The sequence below is a fragment of the Bidens hawaiensis genome, unplaced genomic scaffold (genome assembly GCF_021521415.1).
Source record: "Bidens hawaiensis isolate Kalapana, Puna unplaced genomic scaffold, B.hawaiensis_p1.1 tig00005168_1, whole genome shotgun sequence".
Taxonomy (NCBI): Eukaryota; Viridiplantae; Streptophyta; class Magnoliopsida; order Asterales; family Asteraceae; genus Bidens; species Bidens hawaiensis.
In genome coordinates, this window is record NW_027491331.1 from 1,738,083 (window position 1) to 1,759,431 (window position 21,349).

A 21,349-nucleotide genomic window follows, 5' to 3' on the forward strand; every position below is an offset into this window, starting at 1 on the left:
CATAATGTACAACGCAGGGATCCAGCTGAAGAAGCCGGCACCAGTCAAACAAGGGCCAAGCACAGATATGAAAAGTTATTGAGACTTTCATGAGCAACATGGCCACACGACAAATCAGTGTATCAACTTGAAAGACGCGATCGAGGAATGTGTTAAAAATGGCAAACTGGATCACCTTGTTAGAAACATACGAGGAAAGTACAGACTCCCACCTCCAAGAGATGGCGGAAGACCAGAAAAGAAGATCAAAGATCTACATGGCAATATGATCTTGAGCAACGTTCAGAACAAGAAAAGGAGGACAGAATGGGCGCCATGGAAGGAAGAACAAGTCATCTTTCCAAGAGTCAGCAGAGGGGCGAACAAAAAGGCACCCTTAGTAATTACAGCCGTTTTCGGTAATTACAGGACGCCCCGCTTCTTTGTTGACACAGGGGCAACGTCCAATATCATGTACCGCCAGTGTTTCGACCTGGTAGATGAAGAGGACAAACGACGGTTGACGGCAGTGAACGCCCCAATCACAGGGTTCAAACAAAGTATCGCATACCCGCTAGGGCAGCAGACATTCCCAGTCGAGCTATGCGATGGGCTCCACTCCCGAACAGAAGAGGTTGATTTCCTAGTAATGGAAACTTCTCACCCACAATATGATATAATCTTCGGAAGAGAAGCCATTGGTGACTTCAACGCCACCCCGTCAACATCACATGGGATAGACGGAGTACCAACCCAGACCGGGATAGCAATGATCCACGCCAACAAAGAATGCAACATGGCAGAGAGGAAAGCACCAAAAGTGCAAAAAACGAACAAAATTAGAGAAGCGGAAAGATGGGTGCTCAACATAAAATTCCCAGAGCAAAGCATAACCATCGGCCCAAACATCTCAGAAGGAGCGCGTGGGGCGCTTAAAACCTTATTACTCAAAAACATCAATATCTTCGCTTGGACCCTAGAAGACATGACGGGAGTCCCAAGAAGCAAGGCAGAACATAAGTTAAAAGTTAACTCAAGTTTCGTCCCGGTAGTACAAAAGCAAAGAAAGATGGGGCCAGAACAAGCAAAAGCCTGTGAGGAGCAGGTCCAGCAGCTAATCGACGCATGTATCATAAGTGAAATTCAATACCAAACTTGGGTAGCAAACGCAGTAATGGTACCCAAGGCCAATGGACAATGACGCATGTGTATTGACTTCAAAGATCTAAACATGGCGTGCCCAAAAGATTACTACCCTTTGCCAGAAATTGACCTTAAAGTTGACGTGCTGGTACCTTTTCAGTTCAAATGCTTCCTAGAAGCTTATAAGGGGTACCACTAAATTCACATGGCATCAAAAGATCAAGACAAGACAACGTTCAGAACAAACAGCGGAACGTACTGTTATAAAATGATGCCATTCGCCTCAAAAACGCTGGGTCCACTTTCCAAAGGTTGATGGACAAAGAGTTCAAACCCCAAATTGGCTGGAATTTGGAAGTCTACATGGACGATCTCGTCATTAAAAGCAAGACGGAAGGAGCCATGTTAAAAGATATTGAAGAGACATTCAACACACTAAGGTCAATCAGCATGAAGCTCAACCCAGGAAAATTCCTAGGAGTAATTGTGACTAATGGTGGCTTCAAAGCCAACCCAGAAAAATTGGAAGCCGTACAAAAAATGCCATCGCCAAAATCAGTCAAGCAAGTGCAAACGCTAAATGGCAGACTAGTTGCACTGAACAGATTTTTATCTAGTCATGCAGAGAAATCATTCCCGTTGGTCTCGACCCTGAGAAATTGCCTCAAGAAATCTCAATTCCGATGGACGGACGAAGTGGAAGCGGCGTTCCAAGAAATTAAGTCACGCCTGGAAGTGCTGCCAACACTCACGGCGCCCAAAGCTGGAGAGCCATTAATAGTATACTTAGCAGCATCAGAAAAAACAGTCAGCGCAGTCTTGATGGTGGAAAGGAACGGTATTCAAACACCCATTTATTACATAAGCCAAACTCTGGCGGATGCAGAAACAAGATACTCCACCTTGGAAAAGTTAGTCTTGTCCTTGGTCCAGACAGCGCGACGTTTAAGAAGACACTTCCAGGGCCACCCAATACATGTTCTCACCAACTTTCGCTTGCAAAATGTACTGAGCATGCCAGAATTGTCTGGGAGGTTTGCTAAATGGGCGATAGAGTTGGGAGAATATGCCATCGAGTACAAACCAAGGCCAGCAATCAAAGGCCAGGTTTTGGCCGATTTCATCGCAGAAATCCTTCAAGAGAAAGAAGAAGAATGCAAAAGAGAAATCGAAACCCCATAGATCAGAAACAAGATGAAGTCTGGAAAATGTTCACAGAAGGAGCGTCCAACGACGAAGGCGCAGGAGCGGGCCTAAAAATAACCAACCCAGAAGGGCAACAATTTACGTACGCATTACGCATAGAATTCAAAAGCACAAACAATGAGGCGGAGTATGAAGCATTGTTGGCAGGGTTGAGAATCGCAAAAAAGCTAGGGGCCCGCCACTTGGAAACGCACGTGGATTCCATGTTCGTGGCAAACCAAATTGAAGGATCATATGACGCGAAGGACGACAAGATGGCGTCATACCTGGCTCAAGCTAAGGCGCTAATGGCAACTTTTGCGACATGCAAAGTGAAACACATCAATAGAAGCGAAAAAAATCAAGTTGACGCCCTAAGTAAACTTGCATCCGTTGGATTTGAGCACCTTGCAAAAGATGTCCGCGTCGAAGTCCTGGCAACACCTTCAATAATGAACAAAGAAATTCTAGTTTGCTCAGAAACAGAAAACAGTTGGATGACACCCATCATCACTTACCTCGCGAGAGGTATCTTGCAAGAAAAGAAAGCAGATGCCCGAAAGATCCGCCATAAAGCGTTGAATTACACAATTCAAGGAGACATCATGTATACGCGATCGTACTTGGGTCCACTTCTCAGATGCGTAGACCCACAAGATGCAAATTATCTGCTCAGAGAAATCCATGAAGGAATTTGTGGCGTACACGAAGGTCCGAGAATGGTGGTGGTTAAAATCATGAACACGGGATACTATTGGCCAGGCATGCACGTTGACGCCGAAAAAGAATTGAGAAAATGCAGCGCCTGTCAACACCACACACCAAACACCTTGTGGCCAAAAAACGACATGATACCGGTGACAACTTCTTGGCCATTTCAGAAATGGGCGATTGATATAACCGGACCATTTTCAGAGGCGCCAGGTGGCGTCAAATTTATGATAGTTGCGATCGATTACTTCACAAAGTGGATCGAAGCAAAGCCCGTAGCAACAATCAATGCAACCAGCATCAAGAAATTCATCTGGGAATTCATAATATATTGCTTTGGACTACCCATGAATTTGGTCAGCGACAACGGAACACAGTTTGCTGACCAACATATCCAAAAATGGTTAAAAGAGCTCAACGTCAAGCAGACGTTTACCTCCGTGGCTCACCAACAAGGGAATGGTGAAGTGGAGCCGCCGACAGAACGATCGTCGGCGGAATCAAGAAAATATTGGCAAATCACAAGTCAGGATGGGATTATCAATTACCTCATGTACTATGGGCAATAAGAACTCATAAAAACATAAGCAATGAAGAAACGTCATTCAGCCTAACCTATGGTACCGAAGCAATGATCCCCGCCGAAGTCAGCATTCCTTCACCAAGAATCACACTACCGAAAGATAACGATGCTGAAAGGAAGTTAGACCTAATGCTTCTCGAAGAACGATGAGAGTTGGCGGCAATGAGAGAATAAAATTACAAGCGCCAGCTACAAAAGTATTACAACGCCAAAGTAAAAATATGTGAGTTCAATGTCGGAGATTACATTCTTCGCAAAAACGAGGCATCAAGAGCACAACCACAGGGATAACTAGCCCCATCTTGGGAAGGCCCATACCATATTAAGAATGTATTGGGAAAAGGTGCCTACACTCTGATGCATCTCGATGACTCAACGATTCCTAGAACATGGAATGCAGCGCAATTGCGAAAGTGTTATATGTAAATCGATTCCAATTGTAAAAATAGGCCAAGGGTCAAACTTGAATGGAAATGATACTCCGCATTTCACAAAACAAACTTCATTAATAAAAAAAAATTTACAATCGAGCACCTACGTCCGCATACAAAAAAAAGGCAAAATACAGGCCAATATGACATAGCCTAATCTACATCGTTGATACTCTTCCCAGAGTCAACGGCAACGCTATCTTCTTGACTACTGGCAGGAGCGGCGGAAGGCCTAGCTTGCGAGGGCTCAAGTAAGTTCATCAACAGCTGCACGCCATTTTCTTCCTTCGCAAACTCAGCAACTTGCGAGAGAATAGGGACCGTAAGGGAGTCATATTCTGTCTCGGCGGCTGTATACTCCTTGTCCACATCTACGACGTGAAGAGCATAGGCTTCAAGCGGAAGGTTCTCAGGCATATGTGTAAGGGCTTCTTGGAAACTAGCCTTATGGCCAAGCTGTTGGGAAGCATTGACGAGGACTCCAACACAGCGAGTCAAGTCATCATCGCTAATGATGCGTTGGGCAAACTACATAAAAAACAATAGTTAGTAGGATAAACAAAAAGAAAAATCGAAGAAAAGGGGACAAAGGTAATACCTTGAGGATAGCATGCTTCAACAACCAGTCGCGGTCAGCAGTAGCGGCAGCAAGCTCAGAAGTCAAAATTTTAATGGCTTCCTCATTGGAAGCCAATGTGTCAGCCATCTTGCCAGCATCCGCCTTCCTCAACGCAGCTTCCGCCTCCAACTCTTCAATACGCTTACAGAATGAAGCGTTTTCACTCTCGAGTCGGGAGGAAGCCTTCTTCGCAGCAAGAGCGCGACTGCGTGCGTCTGCAAGATCAGCGTTGGACTTCTTGCACGCAGTCTCAAACTCCTTATAACGGGCAGCGCACTCGTGGGCAGACTCTTCAAGGTCAGCCTCAGCCTTCGCCAGTTTTGCCTCCACAACGCTTAACGCCTGGCGATGATTAGACGACTCTTTTTCGGCTTTCCAGACGCCGGCCTCGGCTTCCTTCACCATTTGTTCCATCTCTCTCATACGAGTACCGGCTTCAATCTTGTCCTCATGGAGGGCACGGTTCTCGCGAAGCAACTATGCGAAACAAGAAAAAGCTTGGACTTGGTGAAAAGCGGCGTCAGAGTAAAAAGTACTCCGAGGCTGGATCTTACGAGTGATGCGCTCACCAGGAGGAACAACATACTCCAAATATTCAGAGCAAGTAGCAGGATCCTCAAAGTTAGCGCCGCAGTTAATGGTCCAGCGAGGGCGGGAAATTTGGTTCGCCTCCATGGAATCGTGGGGATCCATATCCACGTCAAGGACGCCCCCGCTCAAACATCCACTAAAGCCACCGCCGCTGCTACCTGAGAGTTCAAAAAATTTACCCTGTACCGTCGCACCAAGTTTAAAAGGTGGCAACGGCACAACCTCATCACCATCAAGAATAAAACCCTTGTCTGGTGAAGACTGTCTTGATTTCAAAAAAATCAGCAACAGAAAGGCTTGCTGATTCAAGACTAACCTTGGGCGATTCGTCCACAATCGCCTTCATCAGTTGAGTAGACGAGGTTGTTGGTGAGACAACTGGGATTGACCCAGTTGATGCACGGTAAAGTCGTCACAACGGTTTCGGCCTCAGACAGGTCAACCACCCCCGTCATCATCGGCAAAGTCAGCATATGTACAACAGGCCCAGCCTCCGACAAGCTGCCAACACTTGTCATCAATGGCAAACTGGCAAAAAGGGCCGCCAGAGGTGAAGTAACGCCAGAAGTGGCGGAAGGAACAGTTAATGAAGAAATCGCCAACAAGCCTACGATAAGCAAACACGGTTTTTAGAGACGACTGAAATAAGGTTTCTTGAAGACGCGGGGCGTCTCTTCATCATCTTCATTAATCACTGGTGGGTCCCAAATGGTGTGGAACAGTGAGCGCCCCACCCAGTGAAGAGGAGGAAGAAGATGATGATGGACCGGTAGATACGAAACTCGTATCCACAACGGTTCCAGAAGCTGCAGCTGCAGAAAATACATCAGTAGCCACCAAAATTGGAGTGGCACCCGATGTAGACTGCGCAGACACAGCAACCACAGGCTGTGAAGCAGTTGGCGAGGAGAAGCCAACAGAAGCTTGTGCGGAGGTGGTTGGGGAAGACGCCACGCTGGCACTCACACCGAGTGCTTCAAGCAATGATGCCGAAGAAGGTGCCGGTTCCTCAAAAGGAACATTGGATATCATGACGACATCGTCATCATCATCCACGGCATCTCTCACGGCGGCGTCTATCGGAGACGCAACAGTCTCCCCCAAACCGTGTTGTGCGCTTCTACTACTGCGCTTAGGAAAGCGCACAACGTTAGATCTTCTACCTGAAAAAGAAAACGAGAAGTTAGAAAAATGATCAAATAAAAACCAAAACATTGAAAACAGTTGAACCTACCACTCTGAAGAGTAACAGAGCTAGGAGGTGGCAGTGGTCGCGATGCAGGTGATCGCCCCATAGGAAGAGGAAACACAAAGTTCCGAGCGGTCCGAGCAAGGATTGGCTCCTCATGGGGACCTAACTCCCTCCGCCCCAACATTTTGACGCCCTCGGGTGCAGGCTGCAGGAGGAGCATACTGTCGTCAACCCCTGAAAGAAAACCAAGTTAAAATATCGTAGAAACAATCCACACTTGAGAGCAAAAATTAAAAATGTTGCTAACCTTGACCGCCGTTAAGAATGATAGGCACAAATGCCGCATCATCCCAAATTCGGCTCATGCCGAATAACACCAACGCGCGCTCCGAATAGTGACGGTGTGGAGAGAGGTTGGCCTTCAAAGTGTTATACCAGTCGGAACCGGTATAGGGAGCCACTTTCGGCTCAGGAAGCTCCTTCACATCCGTAACAAACATGGGATGGGGAACCACGCGCGCAGAGATGTAGAAGAACACACTCTTCCACTTGTGTAAACTCGATGGTGCATCTAAGTCAATAGCCATGGCACCTGGACGGGTATGCAAGTTGTACCTCCCATGGGCGAAACGCCACCGGTAGAAAGCACATAACCGGTCAGCCGTCGGTATAATACCGAGACAATGACAGGTATATTCGAAATGGCGAAGACGAGCCATTGCGAACGGATGAATCTGGTTGAGATGCAGCCCAAACACATCTAAAATGTCTACCTTGAAACGGGTAAGGGGCAATTAGAAATTACAACCAGAAAGAAGTACTCCCGGTACACGGCAATCTTGTCGGTGGGAGCCTCATGAGCTGTCTTGCCGGAGGTAGGCACCTCAGGTTCATACACAGGGCCGATGTTGTACACCCTGACCACATTGTTGAAGTCATCGGCAGACATACGACAACCGACGAACTCCATGCTATTATTCTTCTTATTTTTAGAGGATTGGGAGGATTCAGCCATAAAATAAAGAAGGCTTAGAGGAAAGAAAACGGTGAAAAATTATGCTTAAACGGTGTAACCTCCCCCTATTTATACTAATCGCAGTTAATGAGGGGATAGGGGTACAAAAAGGATATTTGACACGTGACCCAATCAGGAAACTCCACGATAATAGGGTGACAGAGGACATGTGTTACAGCCGGGCGCGTCACCGGGATACTCGCCCACTCGCCTGACACAGTCAGAAAACCTGCAGGGCAGAACAACCGTCGTCAAACTGTTACATCCAGCAGTCACTTCACTGACTTGCATTTAATTCACCCATCAACGCCAAAACCATACGTTATCCATATAAAAGGAAACAAACAAGGTAAGTGTTGGCCAAGAAAGGCTACGCCAAGGGATAATTTAACCTAAATCAACCGCCAAACAAGGCTCCGCCAAGGGATGATTTAACCTAAATCATCCGCAAAACAAGGCTCCGCCCAGGGATGATTTAACCTAAATCAACCGCTAAACAAGGCTCCGCCAAGGGATGATTTAACAAAATCACCCGCCAAACAAGGCTCCGCCAAGGGATGATTTAACCTAAATCACCCGCCAAACAAGGCTCTGCCAAGGGATGATTTAAACTAAATCACCCGCCAAACAAGGATCCGCCAAGGGATGATTTAACCTAAATCACCCGCCAAACAAGGATCCGCCAAGGGATGATTTAACCTAAATCACCCGCCAAACAAGGCTACGCCAAGGGATGATTTAACCTAAATCACCCGCCAAACAAGGCTCCGCCTAGGGATGATTTATCCTAAATCACCCGCCAAACAAGGCTCCGCCAAGGGATGATTTAAACTTAATCACCCGCCAAACAAGGCTCCGCCAAGGGATGATTTAACCTAAATCACCCGCCAAACAAGGCTACGCCAAGGGACGATTTAACCTAAATCACCCGCCAAACAAGGCTCCGCCAAGGGATGATTTAAAATAAATCACCCACCAAACAAGGCTACGCCAAGGGATGATTTAACCTAAATCACCCGCCAAACAAGGCTACGCCAAGGGATGATTTATCTTAAATCACCCGCCAAACAGGGCTCCGCCAAGGGATGATTTAACCTAAATCACTCATCAAACCAGGCGATGTCAAGAGACGATTTAAACTAAATCATCCTCTAAACCAGGCAACATCAAAAGACGATTTAAATTAAATCACCTGCCTAAACAGTCATCGTCATGGGATGATTTAACCTAAATCACCCGCCAAACAAGGCTACACCAATGGATGAGTTAACCTAAATCACCCGCCAAACAAGGCTCCGCCAAGGGATGATTTAAAATAAATCACCCACCAAACAAGGCTCCGCCAAGGGATGATTTAAACTAAATCACTCATCAAACAAGGCGATGTCAAGAGACGATTTAAACTAAATCATCCTCTAAACCAGGCAACGTCAAAAGACGATTTAAATTAAATCACCCGCCTAAACAGGCATCATCATGGGATGATTTACGATAACTCACAAGCCAATATAGGCCACGCCATGGGGTAACTTAACATAAATTAGCCGCAAAACCGCGGTTACAATCAATAAAGTCACCCCGACGAACATGTGGGATCATCCACAAAAGAAAACCAAACCGACGACGAAAATCGGTGAACGCACAACCAAAAGCCCATGATAAGTCCACAGCCCACACTTCTTGAAAGAAAGGAGACTATGGACTAGGGGGACTTGTAGAGGTAGGGTATGAAACCCAACATTTGGCTAAGTACAAAACTAGTTACATATGCCAGGCGGAACAATACGCGCCAGCATGCTACTAACGCGAGGCGTAGTGCATGGCACCAAGAATAGGAGTCCAAAGTAACTTTCCCTAACACCTCGGGAATAGTAATGAAAAGGTCCCACAAGCATGGGACAAAAAGATGGTAACCCACTTAGGGATAAACACCAAACCAATGGGGATTGGACAACACATAAAGGATGGTACAAACAGTACAATCACATTCTTGTCAAAAGGCCATGATGCCCATCAAATTTCACCAACCACCACAATCACATGAATGGAGAATATTATTGGTGGAGAACCTGACAAGGTGGTTGGTCACACTCTCCCTCCTTCGTCTATAAATACCAATGAACCTCCAAATGTTAAAGGATATACTTCCTCCTTCTATCAATATCAAATTAGACTATTTCGGACTATCAAGTACTGATTCTCACGACGGAGGGTGGTTACGAGAGAATCCCCCCCCCCCATTCCTCGCAACGAGCTCACGGTGTTCTGTTTTACAGGTTACACTTGTCTGCGCCAAGAAGGTTTTATAACCCCCTTGTGTAGAATACATGACCATAACCCTCGAACTAACGTGTTAGACCTTGAGGGGTGGTTTAGTGTTTCTTCAATATCTTTGTTTTTTTAAAATCTATGTATAATATTAAAGCATGTTATAAGCGTATGCTAAGCATGTTATGGCTTTAGTATGAGAATTATCAATGTGATGTTTGATAAGAGTTTTATGTTTCCTTGTGATTCGTGTTGTTATCCCCTACCCCCATTTTTATTGTATGTAAGTGATTCAGTTGTCGAAAAAACAAGACTGATAAAGCTAAGCACCTAAACAAGAAGAGAGATAAAAGGAAGACTAAAAAAGGTTCTCCGGTGGTGAAAAGGGTTAAAACAAAACATGTTGTGGAAGCAGGATCTGATTCAGACCTTGAAACAAAAATTAACAGGAAAGAAGTGGAACACAGCGTCCGAAAAAGAAAGCAATTAAAGAAAAGAAGCCAGCCGAGAGGGGAAAACCTTTTGTTGAATTTGTAGCAAAAAAATTGAAGAATAGGTGTGCGCCTATTAATCTTGTTGATGCAGTGAAGGAAATGACCACTGCCGAATAAACTTGTGTAGAAGAAATGGGTTTCGGATCAATGTTAAGACTTCAAGTAACCCAAACTCCAACAACTTTGGGATTTTGGTTTCTCGTGAACTATAATAATCGTTTAAATGAATTGAACATTGGGAGCGGTGTTATTAAGATAACACCACAAAGAGTACATGAAGCGTTGGGGATACCAATGGGTAAGATTCCTGTTTTAGACAAGAGTAGACCAAGATTGGGGGAAGATGTTACCACAGATTTGTTGAAAAATCAATTCCCGGCAAATTCAAGAATAAGTATGTGACAATCGTCAATTTCAGGTTAACCCCGTTAACTCAACTCCGTCAATTCAAACTTTAAGATCGTTGAATCTATAACGCACACTTCGTTACATTTAAACTAGGGTTTAAATGACGCTTAAACACTTACTACATGTGTAGTCTTTCGGGATTTGCACCGAAACGCGAACGAGTTGACGCAAACGATTGATAAACAAACGACAAACGTCAAAACAACAATTATTTGTTAATTATGTGTTAGATATATGTGTGTTACTTGATTGTTATGTGGAATGTTAAACAAGAAACAGGAACCAACTATTTAGGCTAGAGATGTAACATTTGGAAGTTTAGGGACTAGAGTGTAACTTGTATATCTATAAATATATCATTATCACAAACCCTAACTCCTCTCCTTCCCCTCACAAAAACCGACGGCAGCTAGACCCCCCCCCCTCCGTGCGATCGGCTCACAAACACACACCAAACACTTGGTTTTAATCTTGGGTTTTCACAATTGAAGCATCCTACACCCGTTTCTAATCATCTCCTACCTTCCTCTTGCTTGTATTGGTGTTTTGAAGGTATAACTTGCAAACCCTAGGTCCGACTTTTTCCTATGCATGGTGTTCATATGATTCTTGTTTATTTGATGGTGTATTAGTGATGATTTGATAACTAGTTTTGATAGTATTGCATGTTAATTGTTGTGTCCTTGATTGTGAGTGCAAATAAAACCCTAATCTTGTATGTATGGTGTAATTGATATGCATGGATAGTAGTTATAGTGTCTAGAGGGTTATATAGATGCATGATAGTTCATAGATTGTTATTATGTTCAGTTTTTATGTGAACAGATTCTGGACAGAATGTATATACGATGTTTAAGTGACTGTAACGAAGTGTAAACGTGAGAATTGGTTGAGATTGTGGTTACTGCAGTAAACTAGGTTGAGTCTAGTTTTCATGAAGTATAATTTTGTAATTTTTGGACAAGTATAAGTGTACTTTTATGATTTTACAAAAACGTGGTGCAAAGCTGAGCTGTTAGACCTGCTGTTAGGTTATGTTGTAAATGTTATATCTCATGAAATACGAGACCAATTGGGTTGGTTCCACTTCTGGAAATTGACTCATTGAGTTAGGAACCAAACCCAAGTGGTCTTGCATTTATTGGATTTTTCGTTTAATGGGAATTGCAAATAACATTCTGTTGCACATGAATCTGACTGATATGAGTTTGCTGTAATGTTTTGGTCATTATAAGAAAAATATGTGGAATAAAAATAAGATAAAATATGTTCTGGAAACCTAAGATATGTATGCTTCTGTGGCCATTTTTGGTGAATTAATTGAGACGTTATGATCGGTGAACTAGTGCAATCTTTCAATTAGAAATTCTGTCATAACGAAACTAGCTGCTGAGTTGTGTAGGAATGCATGAAATATGATAGTTTTTATATAATTGTTGTATTTTGACCAAAATACCCTTGCGGGGAATAGTTGTTAGTTGATTGCCATGAATTGACCAAATTGCCCTTATGGGGAATAATGGTTAGTTAGTCTTTGTTTGTTGACCTAAATGCCCTTACGGGGATAATTGCTAGTAAAGTATGTTATTAGTACGTGACACGAAAGTAATTGCTCACTCATGTATCGTATCACAATTGTACTTGTTTAAGTCACACACAATTCACAAACGAAACACGAAATCTGTTACGTGCATAGGTATTATGTGCCGAGTCTAGAGACTCGTTAAACGTACCGATACTTAGAAAATCTCTTTGTTATTTAGAACGCTAGAGAGTTTCTACGACGCGCATCACTTGGTGATCTAGATCGGGATATTCTTCGCAAACAGTGAGTTTCACTTACCCCGCTCTTTGAACTGTTTTCAAACGTTTTTCACTTGGGGGAGATAACATACTCCGATAAACGTATTTTCTGAGATAAACGCATATTTAAGATTTTGTTATAAATTATATATCACTTGTAAAGGCTAAGCGGCAAACGTAACATTTGAAGTCCCACACATCGGACCGGTTAATATTTGGAATAGCGAGTCACTGTTGAGTAGTACTACTGGGTTTGACAAACCCCACCCGACGCTAAGCTCAACTGGAGGTTGAGTGGGTGTAATTTTGGCTAACACTTACCATGGTCTGGATTGACCTGGTGACGGGCACTTGATAAACAGTCAGCTTCGGTCGCGAACCACTTAGCGATACTTGTTGTATAGATTAGCTACCTATCGATATATAATTTGACATAACACTATCTGGTAATGCAAAACACTTAAACGTCGTAACGGGGTTACGCAACACTTAAACATCGTAACGGGGTTACGCAACACTTAAACATCGTAACGGGGTTACGCAACACTTAAACGTCGTAACGGGGTTACGCAACACTTAAACGTCGTAACGGGGTTACGCAACACTTAAACGTCGTAACGGGGTTACGCAACACTTAAACGTCGTAATGGGGTTACGCAACACTGAAACGCCGTAACGAGGTTACGCAAAACGCTAAACGATTTATCTTATTTAACTTGTGAACTCACCAACCTTGTGTTGACACTTTTAGTATGTTATTCTCAGGTAGCCGAGGCGGGCGCGCGGTTTAGGAGCATGCATTAATTGAAAACATCTTTATTCTGCAAACTTAATTTTAACAGTTACATTTGGTTTTAAGTCGTCCTGCGTGACGCAACTTTTGAATTAAGGTTTTACGCTTTCGCACTTACTTTCATTTAAACGTTTTTCTTTGGTTTGATTATAACTAATGATTCCGATCCTGCCAGTTCACACCCTCTGACGGTAAAACTCCGTTAGTGGATTTTGAGGGTGTGACAAAGTATAAAGCATGTGAAGGCCAAACTGGCCGCGGATCAAGGAGTTGGTGAACTACGTAAGATTAATTTCCTTGTGTTGTTCAACACCTGCATAGGATTTGTGACAAAATCAACAACAGTCAGTCAACGATTTATCACCGCAATTGATAAAACCTCGGATATTCCAAATATGGACTGGTGCAGCTATGTTATTGAAAACTTGAAAATGACAAAGGAAGAATGGAGAGATATCAGCAGTCAATACAACGGTCCGATAACCTTCCTTGTGATGCTTTACACGCATCAATACGAGAAAAAATACGGTCCATTTGGGACTCCCGTCACAACGCCTACAGTCAACTACATAACAACAACTACTCTTAATAAGATGGAAAAATACTTGGAGAATAATGGTCCTCCCTTAGAAGAAGATGCTACTGAGGTTGATGTTGTTGCTGCTGTGACATTTAGTGTTAACGGGAAGGGAATTGATGCAGCTGTTGCTGATACTGCTGCTGTGACAGTTAGTGCTGCCGGTAAGGGACTTGTTAAGATTACCGTTGCGGCTGCTGCTGCTACTGCTGCTGTGACAGTTAGTTCTGCCGGGAAGGGACCTGACAAAGCTGCTGCTGCGGCTACTGCTCCTGTGACACTTAGTGTTGCCGGGAAGGTGCTTGATGAGACTGCATGTGGTGGTACATATGGTGATGCATGTAACATCCCGATTTCTAGTTTCGGTTAATAAATGAAAATACGAGTTATTATGAGTCGGGCTAGTGTTGGGTTAAATGGATATGGGTTATGGACTTGGGTTATCAAAGAAAGAAGGAAATACCATGGGCTTAATCCCATGATCTATAATTATATAAGTCATAATTACCCATTTAATCATTCATTTCACACATATTTCATACACCACCAAAACAAAAACTTAAGCTCTCTCTCTAGTTTTCTCTTTTCTCTAGCCGAACCCAGAAGGAAGAATCGATTCCGACCCGAGGTAATGATAGTATGATGTTGTATGAACTAAAACCCGTTAGATTTAGTCACGAAACGACGAGCCGACACCATTAAATCGTTTAAGTCACGAGATCCGAATGAAATCGGGTATAAACCGAACCTAAGATGAGCATAGGGATCGCCTAGCTCAAATCTGGATCAAACGACACGAAAAATGGTTAAAAATGATGGAAAACAAGTCAGATTTCGTTTTTCCGGTGAAAACGCGGTTTTCCAGTGAAGGTGCCGGAAAGGTGGCGGGTACGAGGAAGGGTGTAACACCCCGTAACCGCAGCGGAAACGTACACGGGATGCAACAGACACATCTGATATCAACAGCATTGTTTATAAAGAAAACACCACTATATTAATTTAAACGTATTACATTGTTCTGAGTTTCATAACCATCTAAGCGTTATCACATAAGTGTTACCGATAGTACATTAACATATTTAATGCAAAATATAGATCTCTAGACTTCCACAAAATAGCACACAGCATCGAACACATATCACTCATTCCAATTTGAGCGTACCTAGAAAGCATGTAAAGAAAACGGGTCAACTACGAATAGTTGGTGAGTTTCACTAATTCAAATAAACCATGACAAATCATTATAAAAATCATAAATAAGTGATGTAATTATACTGAGTTCACAAGTGAAAACTCAATTAACCCCAAAACATATCGAATAACCTCCGGGAACTCTGTTACCCCAGAATACTTCCAATAACCTCTGGGAACTCTGTTACCCCAGAAACACATTTAATAACCTCTGGGAACTCTGTTACCCCATAAACACATTTAATAACCTCTGGGAACTCGGTTACCCCAGAACACATTTAATAACCTCTGGGAACTCGGTTACCCCAGAACACTGTTTCGGGCCTTACAATATTAGCAACTCAGTTAATTACCATCTTAATACATTACCGTACGATTTCCGTAGAATAAACATTATATAAATACATTCGTTTCCATGCGATTAGCATGTACTTAAACACTTTGATAGAAACATGCTTTCCGCCCCGGGAAAATATTTAAAACAGTTCAGTAAAAAGGGGCTCGTGAAAACTCACCTTCTTGTGAGCAAGATGTACTACGGTGCACGGCTACTGGTACAGATCTGTAATACGATCCCCAAATCGTTACTACACAATTTCTATCAATATAACTTAAATTCGTGTTAACCGGTACGTCTGGGGACACTGCTAACCCAGTACCGTAGACGATCCGGGGACAATGTTAACCCCGAAATACTTTTCAGGACTTAGATTGTGATATCACTTAGAGTTTTTTAGTCAAAACTACCGATAGTTTGTTTTCTCGTTTTGCGTGCTTAGCACGGTTATTCGTCTTTATGTTTTCAAAAATGAGTTTGACCACATACGTCCCGAAAATAGTCATTATTGATATTTTCATTAAAGTGGTGAAATTAGAGCTCAGTTAGACACCCCGTTTGGCCGCGGGGCCCATTTCCGCCTTTAATACACCGGAAACGGTTAAGTCGGGTAAAATTACCCAAATCATCCGAATTATTTTCGGATGATTTATTTTTACTTGATTAACTTAGTTTCATAAAAATCATCCATTTTTAAGGTTTCCAAACACCAGTCAGCTCGCTTAGGCGAACTTCGCCGGTTTACTCGTTTTAAGCTTTAAAAGTTTGTTTTTAAGTTCCATTTAGCACAAATAAATATCCGTTTAGTCTCGGACCTTGAAATTTTGTACAAACCATATTTTGACAGTAAGGAATTTTATGAAATTTTTCCAGACTTAATTTTCATATCTAAAATTTATTTAACCATTTTTAAATGTCATTTAAACACCAAATATGCCGAAAATACCAAACGACCTTCGAAAAATCACAAATTTTTCTGGGATGACCCCTGTCACCCACATAGTTCCCTGTAATTTTTCCAGAACCAAAAACTCATTTTTCATGCCATTTTTACCAAAACCGAGCTAGAAATCGCTAGAACTCATTTTACCGAAAAGCCTACTTAGACTTCTCCAATGAACCTGAAATTTTGTGTGTGACTTTTATATGTTATAAAAAGCTTATCTTAAATTTTCCAGAATATTTCATGATGTTTAGCTATTTTTCACAATTTTTGGCCAAAACCGAGCATTAAATTCACCAAATATTCATCCTTTATCCAAAAATTACCAAAAATTCACAGATCTCATATTTTCATGTGTAGATCATCTTTGTGAAATTTCGTGACCCAACTCTAGGTCTATCACAATCTGTCCAAAATATCTAAATCATACGAAAACCGAACTATCTTGTGTTTTCTAGCGTTAGATCGCAAAGATCTTGGTTTCTAGCCTTTGCTAGCCACTAGATACAACACTTACAAGCACAACAACACCACACCAAGCAAGTTATACCCACAATCAAGCCATTTCTTTCATGGTTTCGATTAAAACATCAAAACAAAGATTTTGACCGTAAAAATTCGTTTTTGACTCTTTTAGCTACTTTCTTGGACCAAGATCCTTTGTATAACTTGTATACGTCACTTGATCCTCCAAGAATCGGTTTCATCTCGGGTTTTCACCCATTTTTCATTTGAAACCTCATTTCCTTGTAAATGAACCAAGAAAAGAAGATAAACACGATTACAACTCGGTTTTTACCTCGTGTTCTTGCTTAAAAACTTGGGTTTTGGATGGATGTTGAAGGATGTAGAGAGGATTTGGAGAGTTGGATATTAGAAAAAAGAAAATGTAATGTGTGTGTGTGTGTGTGTGCAAGGACCGATCGGTCCAAGTTAGGGTGTGGGGTGGGACCCACATCTTCATTGTTGGCCACAAACTTGGATTGTGTAATCCGGATAATGTTGTGGATAATCTGGTTCAGTTCGTTTTTCGGTTAAACGTTTAATTCCGCTCAAAACGAGGCCAAAACGGTCGTTTTTTCGGCTTAAAATTTAAATTTATATAAAACCGATTTAAAGACTTTAAAAAAACTTAAACCATGACATTTATTGACTCAACACATCATATTGTCGGTCATTATGCATCTTTTTCGGCTTGATCGATCGTCTCTTGCTTGGTTTGATGTTAAAGGTTTCGTTTAACGTACCGACGTACTAATAAATCGAAATCCTTTTTCTGTGCTATAATTCACTTATCCCGAAGCCTTAATACTTCGTAAACCTTACTAAACATCATATATTTCATCTATGACGTAATCCCCGATTCGTTCGGGTTTCAATAACCGTTCATCGGTTAATCGTAATTCTAATACGAATAACTGTTCATTCGAGTATAATTCGTACTGTGAATCTTATATACTCGTATAAACACATTATAATTCATATATTCAGTATTGAATAACTCGTAAATAGTATATTCCGGCTAGGGTATACCTGAATTTGCCGGAATCGTTACAAAGGGTACGTCTCTAACATTCTCTGACCTAACCCTAATTCGTTAACGGAGAGTTAACGAACTGGAGGAGGTTCGTCAAGGTAATTCGCTAAGGGAAGCCTAACGAACTAGCCCTAGTTCGTATCCTGATTCGTTATAGAAAAGATAGCGAATTACCCTCAGTTCGTTATACTCATTCTTTAAAGGAAGATAACGAACTAAAAGGTTCAATTCATTTCTGAGGGGTCATTCGCTATAGGGTTCAATGCTTCAAAGGACCAGTTCTCTATGTGGTCCAATTCTTTACATAGACCGGTTCAATTCGTTGTAAAAGTAACAAATGGGTCATTCGTTATGAACCCGATTCGTTAAGAACCTAGTAACGAACTAGAAGTTTATAAAAGGACATAACAGTCCCTTGGACTTAGAAAAAGAATGATTAAATTACAAAAAAGCCCTTGAACTTTTTAAGTTAGCAAATTAAATAATGATTTAAACTCTAATGGAAAATGTGTTAAGACAGCTCGACCCCAGCCAGGGGCTCTGCCCCTTGGACCCTGCTAGGGGCAGCTGCCCCTAGACCCCGCTGCCAAGGGCGCTGCCCCGGACCACCGTTTGTTGAGGGTTATTAATAAACTAGAGACAGTTATGGGTAGAGATAGATAATTGATACATTTAATTGTTATACAGTTAGTCGTGCACAGCTAAGAAAAGGAATTATAATTAACGGTGAACGTAATCGAGTTCAGGTGATTTTCTAGCCCCATTCCTTGTTATGTTTTCGGGGTTGTGTGCATACTCGATGTGATTAGTTAATACACTTATCCTAAGTGATAAGTGTATGCTATATATGTATTATGTGAAATGTATGAATGATTTCTTGTCGGTACATGAACAATCTTCGGATATTGCATGTACTACCAGGTAATGTTTTGATGTTATATGTATGTTGTAAGATGAAGAATGAATGATGTATGTACGTGTGAAACTTACGATTATGTATATAGAAAATTATGCTAAGGAGGTATGGAAGAAAGGGTGACCGGACCCTAATAATATCCGAGGATGAAGGGCGACCGGACCCTAATAATATCCGAGGATGGAGGGTACCGGACCCTAATAATATCCGAGGATGAACGGTGACCGGACCCTAATAATATCCGATGATGGAGGGTACCGAATCCTAATAATATCTGTTAGTGCACGGTTTTGCGTCTGGAGTCTTTGTATTTATCGTTAACATTTTTGTTTATTAAATAATGTAATATTTAATGTAATTAATAGCCAGTTCGCTAAGTTAAAGGCTAGTTCGCTAGGGGATGTTAGCGAACTAGCCAAGTAATGTATTCCCTCCTGATTTGTTAGGGGATGTTAACGAATCAGGGGTGTTTCGCTATGATTATTTATGTAACGAAAGGGAAGCTGGTTCGCTAGGGGATGTTAGCGAACCAGATCACCTTCAATATATAGTGAACTACTGTTCACTTTTAATTTAAGTTTTGAGCTAATTAACGAACTGCTGTTCAATCTCTCTCTCAAGCTTCACCTAATATTATACAAACATTACTGATAACTTATTGATAATAGATATACATATATACAACACTGAATCGATGTTAATTATGAGCTAGATCTAGTACTAATCGGATATTCAGAGATCTGAGATCTGTTATTGTTATTGATTGGTAATTCTAGGATCAAACACGTGGTATCAGAGCTGTTGGTGCTCGTTTTACACTTGATTTGGTGTTTTAATTATTTCGTTTTTGTTAGTTTTCGGTTTTGTTTGGTTTTGAATCAATTTGTATTTGATTTGGTTGAATTATGGACGAATTAGATTGAATTCGTGTTGTTTAAGGTATTGTAGAGGTTCGGTTAAGAGGAATTGAGGTTTGGATTGGATTTGTGTGTTTTGAATTTGGATTCGGTTTATGTCCGAAACAGGGGTGTGTTTTTGGTAAAATTGTATTGGTTATTAAGGTTAATCGATTACGAGATAATGTGTATTGGATTCGGAATTTGATTACGAGGATTTTGATTGGTTATTTGTGCGTTTTGGTTGAGAAACGAAGTAGTATTACAGATTTGGTATTGTTGGGTTTGTGGGTTTGATCTTCATAATTTCTGGAAATTAGTTTGAAGATTTGAAGATTTGAAGATGAACTTGATTCGTTATCTTCTTCCTGGTGATTCGCTATATGTTTCTTGGTGATTCGTTATCAACAGTGTCACTTCGCTACCTTGTTCGTTAGCTAGTTCGTGTGAGTTATTGATTCGTGTTATCTAGTTCGTTAACTAGATTAACCGATTCGTGTGATACGTGTTCTTCTTGGGATTTGTGTCATAACAACTTTTGCCATGTGGCATAAGGTGTCAGAGTTTGTTACAAACGGTTGTAACAACCTGATTCGCTATAGTGAGATTCGCTAATCCACTGTAGCTGATTCGCTAAGCATTCCTTAGTGATTCGCTAAGTTTATGTTGGCGATTCGTTACTGATTATCATCTGATTCGCTAAACTAATCCTTTGTAATTCGTTTGATCAATTCGTTAAGTTGACTTGGTCAATTCGTTTGGTCAATTCGTTAAGTTGACTTGTCATTCGTTAAACCTTCATCTCATTCGTTATCTGTTTCGCCATTTGGGTGATTCGTTAACCTTATTTGTGATTCGTTAAGTTGACTCGCTAAGTTGACTTTTGATTCACTAAAACACTCACCTCATTCGTTAAGGTACTTCATTGTTGATCAGTCTTAACTTTGTTAAGGATTGATTCGCTATAACTGTTTACAGTTCGCTACAACTGTTTGCAGTTCGCTACAGTTACAGTTCGTTAAATCTTAATTCTTATTAGTTAAACCTTTAATTTTTGAAACTTTTCAAAGATGGCCGGCATGTATGCATTAGCATCACAAAATATGTTGATGCAACAGATGTTGCAACTTGATACCGAGATAGGTTCACATTCTAAATGTCCAAGATTGATGAAGTTCAGTGACTTTTCCAAGTGGGAACCTCGGTTTCGTGCACATTTGGGATCGGTTCATCCTGACTGCTCATATTGTCTTGATGAAGTTTATGTTGCACCAATGATTGGTGATGATACTATTGAATATACTCCTAAAGATGTTTCTCAATGCTCACAAGAAGAGAAGAAAGCTTTAGAAATCGAGATAAAAGCATATTCTACTTTGACTATGGCATTACCAGAAAATATCTTTCATCAAGTTGGTAGTATCAAGAAATGTGCATCTCTATTTCAACATCTGCATATGAGAAGCATGGGAAACACAGCTGAGAGTAAGAAAATAATGCTCAAGTTTCAGTTTTGAAACTTTAATTTATTGAAAGGAGAAACAGTTAAAGAGATGACAACAAGATTTAGTCATTTAATTGCTGAAATGGACAAGATGAAAATGGAAATTTCTGAAAGAGACAAAATTGACACTATTAAAAGTGTGCTTCCAAGTTCCTACTCAACATTTCTAATGGTTTTGAAAGAGAATGATTATTTTCTGAATGAAGACTTGTCGACACTTGAATTTCTACAAA